We start from the raw sequence: 6,120 nt of genomic DNA on the forward strand, positions 1-6,120 counted from the left end.
GACCATAGGATTGCTCCCTTAATAGGTTAAACAACAAGCCCTTGAAATTCCTTGTATTAAGCCTATGTGTAGAATGATCTAGGTTTGTTTACATATGGGAAGCATGACTTGCTCTTCGGGGTTCACTTGAAAATAAGTGTATTTTTCTAAGCTGTGAACTAGTTCCATTTTAAATGCTTGAAAAAAGAATATTATTATTATTATTATTATTATTATTTATTTATTTATATAGCACCATCAATGTACATGGTGCTGTACAGATAACACAGTAAATAGCAAGACCCTGCCGCATAGGCTTACAATCTAATAAAGTTGTAGTAAACAATAAAGAGGGAAGGAGAATGCAAACAGGCACAGGGAAGTGTAACCAGGCACCGGGTAGGGTGAAGCTAACAGTATAGAGTTAGAACATACTCAATATTTAAAAGCTATAGGGAAAAGAAAAGTTTTTAGCTGAGTTTTAAAAGCTGTGATTGAGTTTGTAGTTCTCAAGTGTTCTGGAAGAGCGTTCCAGGCGTAAGGGGCAGCAGAAGAAAAAGGACGAAGCCGAGTAAGGGAAGTGGAGGTCCTGGGGCAGGCGAGAAGCATGGCATCAGAGGAGCGGAGGGCACGAGCGGGGCAATAGTGTGAGATGAGAGAGGAGAGATAGGCAGGAGCTAGACCGTGAAGAGCTTTGAAGGTCAGCAGGAGAAGTTTATATTGGATTCTGGAGTGAATTGGAAGCCAATGAAGAGATTTCAGAAGTGGAGTGACATGGTCAGAGCAGCGGGCCAAGAAGATGATCTTAGTGGCAGAGTGGTGGACAGAGACCAGCAGACTGGTGTGAGATGAAGGGAGGCCAGAGAGAAGCTCAACTAAAAACTAAAGCTCAACTAAAAACTTTTCTTTTTCCTAAAGCTTTTAAAACTTGATGTTGTGCAGACTTCTACTGTTACTTTCTACTGTTAGTTTTTCCCTACCCTGTGCCTGCTTACCCTTCCCTGTACCTGTTGGCATTCTCTTCCCCTCCTTATTGTTTTACTATGATTTTATTAGATTGTAAGCCTATGCGGCAGAGTCTTGCTATTTACTGTTTTACTCTGTACAGCACCATGTACATTGATGGTGCTATATAAATAAATAATAATAATAATAATAAGAAGAAGGTTGCAGTAGTCCAACCGAGAGATAACCAGTGCGTGAACGAGAGTCTTGGCAGAAGAGACAGACAAAAATGGTTGAATCCTGGAACATTTAATGTATGCATAATTTAAATTCCATAAGAACTCGGACCAGACAGGAAATTCATAATTAAGGTTCCTTCTCCACCCACCCCTTACACCCTTCGCTATTTTCTGCAGCAAAATGATGGGTTGGATTGTTTTGAGACTGATGATACTCGTTCTCTGTAGCAGAAGAGTAGCTAGGGAAAAATGGGTGGGGAGAAGGACTTACCAGAAAGAATATTCACCCATTGTTTTTATAAGCACTTAAATACACAGAGTTTAAAGACAACTAGAGGAATGGATACTGCAATTATATATATAAGCCTATTGTTGCTGAATACAGCTGGAACCTAAATTGAATCTTTCCTGCACTAGGATCTGAAAAATCTTTAAAAGCAGCCATGAAGCACTAATTGCCTATCTTCATAGAACAGCCTGGTGCCCTCCAAATGTGTTTCACTGCAACTCCTATCATTGCCAGCTGGCATGGCCAATGGCCATGCTGACTGGGAATGATGGGAGTTAAAGTTCCATCTCATATAGAGGACACCAAGTTGGGTAAGACTGCCACAGAAAATAATCTCTGGGTGATAAGGCAATCCAATTTAGAGGAAGTCCTCTGAGTGCAGAATACAACTGGCAGTTCCTAGTTCAGAACACTACAGCACTGAAGTCTATATAGTAGCTTTCCCCAATTCATCGCCTTCCAGATGGTTTGGACTACAACTCCCAACAGCTCCATCCAGTATAGCCAATAGTCAGGGATGATAGGAGCTGCGGTCCAAAACATCTAAAGGTCACCACATTAGGGAAAGCTGTTGTAGATAAATATTTCATTTCTCCTTTGTTTTAAGCCAAAGGTGGTGGCATCACAATGAAACTGATTATCTGAATCCATTTCAATCAAATTTTTGGCAGGATATGGGACTGCTTTGGTCACCTTGATGGGTGACCTATTCTAGGCACTTGATGGGAAGGGAGCGTGACCCTATTAGTTCTCTAGGATCTCTGAATGGCTTCAATATCATTGACCATGGTATTCTTCTGAACTGTCTGGCAGGGATGGGCCTTGGGAGTGTTGTTTTACAGTGGTTCTGGTCCTTTCTGTCGGGCTGTGTCCAGAAGGTGGTGCTGGGGAATTACTGTGTGATTCCATGGCCACTGGCCTGTGGTGTCCCACTGGGTTTTGTCTTGACACCGTCATCCCCACCACGTTGTTTAATATTTACATGAAACCACTCAGAGAAGCCATTCTGAGCCTTGGAATAATGTGCCACCAATATGCTGCTGGCACACACCTCTATTGCTTTTTGACATCTAACACTAAAGAAGCAGCTGCCTCCTTGAATGCTGCCTGGGTTCAATAATGGGCTGGAGGTGTTGTTGGTCAGTACAAATTCTGACTCGGGACCTGGAATTCAACCTGTTCATGAATGGGTTGCACTCCCCCTGAAGGATCAGGTCCATAGCTTGGGAGTGCCGTCCCTGGATCTTCACCTGGTGATGGTGGCAAGGAATGCATTTATATAACTATACTTGGTGTGCCAGCAATTACTCTTCCTGAATTGGTCTGACTTGGCAACAGTTATCCATGCCTTTGTTACATCATGTTTATACTACTGCAATGTGCTCTACTTGGGGATGTCTCTGAAGAGATAGGAATACCTCTTAAGTACAGAAGCTTCAATTGGTGTAAAATAACAGCTGTGCTGTTATCACCTTCTTAAAAGACCTGGGCCAGATCAACACCAAGCAGGATATGACACTGAAAAAGGTTTGAAAACTGTATATGAAATGTGTCCTGGGCCCTAACAATTGTCACTACTGTTATGAAACATTTTAAATCAGGAGTGTAGATCCTGCCCTGTACTGGTAGCCAATTGCATTCTAGGCTCAATTCAAGCTGTTGGTCTTGACTTTAAGGACCTAAATGGCTTCATACCCTGCTATCTAAAGGGCCACCTGTCTTGCTATGAGCCTGCCCTTGTATTAATATCTGCAGGAGAGGGCCTTTTGAGAGTGCCATTCTATGCAAAGAAAAAATTGAATAACGAAGCTCGTATAATTCTTCAAATACTGCAAATTTGCATAATTTCTCTTATTTGCTATATTTCTGCCATTTTGGTTCTTTGTGCAATGCTAATCCATTAAAGCCCTGCCTCTACCACTGAAAACCTTATTTGGCTTCTAAGATTTCAGCAGGCAGGGCCCATATGCACACAGTCTCCTTTCCATATGGTCGCCCTAATTTAATGCTACCCCAAAGTAGCAGCTTGCAGGATCAGCCCAGTCAATGTTTTAAATGAATTTGGAAAAATATGTATTCTTTGCACATACTAGAGATCAAATTGTTAAGGCAGATAAAATAGTTTAGCTCATATAATCCGCTTAAGCCAAGTGTCCGCTGGTGCTGAAAAATATATGAAAATACTACATGTATAAACCTAATTTGAGTTATGATATTATAATGACTTCTTGTTAAAAGCATTTGTAAAGCTGTCTGGGAAAATATTACTTGGCATGCCATGACTTAAACCTGACTGTGCAGGAATCTGGTTTATAATGAACCAGCAGAGCAATGACCGAATATTAAAATATTTTATTTGCTTGAATAAAGTGCTTAAATATAACTCTCTTGGCGATTCCAGTCAAATGAAACATGTGGGTGAATGGTAAGCCTAAGGGCTGAACATAACTCTTTATAAGTACACAAAAGATTTGTTTAAAATCATCATCTACATAATCACAATAGCTATTCACAGCACAATCCTGTGCATGTCTACTCAGAAGTAAGTTCCATTGAATTAAATGGAGCTTAATCCCGGGTAAATGTGCATAGGATTGTAGCTTTAAGGTGCAACCCTATGCATGCTTAGACAGGAAAGGCCTACAACTCCCAGCATACCCCACCCAGTATAGCTGGCTGGGGCATGCTGGAGCTGTAGGCCTTTTTGTCTGTCTAAACAAGCATAGGATTACCCCCTTAGTGTATTAACAATCACTTGATAGGCAAGAAATCTGTTAGCACATTTTAACCATAAATATTGTGAAAAACAAACAAGTCAATATGTTCAGGTCAAACTGTGACACCACCTGTGGAGGTATTTTGTTCAGCCTTCCATGGGTTGGGAGCTCTTGGCATCTGTCAACAGCTAACAAGCTGTGCTGACAGCACCGATTCATAGAAACAGCCATCATTCATAGAAACAGGCAGCAACCGGTAGGCCATTGGTCTTTGTCATTCTGCACATGGGGTGTGTAAGGACACATAACACTACTTGGTTTGGAATAGAGCGTGAGCAGCTTCAAGGTCAGATATCTTCAAGGGCTGTCTACAAGTAGGCAATGCCCTAATGCATGTGAACCATATGCTATATGTGCACCATATGTGAACCATGTGCTATATGTGCATACAAGGGTGTAGGATGCCTAATGCACATTATACACAGGTGTGCTTGTTTTACAAAAAAAAAAAGCCGCTCAGTAGGAGAAGGCTTTATATTTGTGTACTTTCCTACTTGCCAAAAAGAAGGTCAAACTTTGCACTTACTGCACATTATTGTTCTAGGTGAACAAAGGTGTCATGGAAAGCTGCCAGGAATGATGATCATTGATAAGGCCCTGGATGGTCACTTTGGACGAGAGTAATTGTGTACACGCTTCCTCCGTTGATTAGATAAAAAGGAATTCCTCCCATGTAACGATGGGAAAATGTCAGTGGCTACCTGATTGCCAAGCAGCAGCCTAGCCAGTGAACGTATGAGAGTACCTTTAAATTGGCTAATTGAGAACCTTGGCAGGAAATATGACCCAATCTTAAAGCATTTCCATCCATATGACACCACCTTGTGATACCTTTTGCTTTGAATCCTGTACTGTGTTTGCCATGTATAGCCAACTAGAATGATCTCCATCAAGTGTCCATGAATCCCCCCAACCAGCTTTATTTTCATTCCTTGTAGCCAAAATATTAATCTCCTTGTTTTGACCTATCCTGGGTCCAGGCTCTGGAGCCATCCAGTCCATTGTACTATTTGGTTTCTCCATCCTTCCTGTGAGAACTGGTTGTGTCAGACCGACCTTTGTTATACTAACTATACCATTACTTCTTTCTGCCTGACATAGTACTCAAGAGTGCTGAGAAACCACAGCCCATTGCATTTTTCCATAATCATGTCCTTTGGATTCCCCTTACTCTGAAGACAGGGAATTATAACTCATGCTCTGTTTCTTTTCCTTTCCTCCTAAGTTTATAATTTCTGTCCCTGTGAATCACTGCTGTCAGCAACACTGGAGCGCCCCTTGTCATATAGGATCTCAATCCCCCATTTTGTTATTTCCATAGTGCCTCCTTCCACACCTTATTTGGCAAATTCTAACTTCCACCATCTCCATTTCCCTTCTATTTTCATGTTAGGCTTATAAGAAATGGTACACAGGTCCATCTGCTAGCTAAGGGGTTGGTATACTATCCAAGTTGTTTCTCTCTTTTGTAACATGTGTGTTAAGAACAAAATCTTTAAAATAGATTATATAGTTTTGGATTTTGATAGTTTTTTGAACTAGATTTTTGCTCCTTGGAAGTAGCTAGTCTCCACGTTGTTGAAACACAATGCATAAATTGGCATGTACATGCCACTTCCTTGGTAAAGGTCCAGTGTTTGTTGTTACATCTGTATGCACACAAGTTCATATGTACATGTAAATGAGTACACATGGCAACAAAGAGTTGACTTTTCTTCATTTTGTAAAAAAAATAAAATGCATCCACTTCGTAGCAGCAGTGCAAACTTGCCATGTGTTGTTAATCAAAATGGGGAGAGGATTCCCTTTTTGTACATGTTTCCCTCTGAGAAGCACAAAGCAAACCCAAAATATATAGCTAAGGCTGACTTTAGTGAATCTAGAGTCTAAA

This window comes from Elgaria multicarinata, chromosome 2 (assembly GCF_023053635.1).
Source record: "Elgaria multicarinata webbii isolate HBS135686 ecotype San Diego chromosome 2, rElgMul1.1.pri, whole genome shotgun sequence".
In the NCBI taxonomy this organism is placed as follows: domain Eukaryota; kingdom Metazoa; phylum Chordata; class Lepidosauria; order Squamata; family Anguidae; genus Elgaria; species Elgaria multicarinata.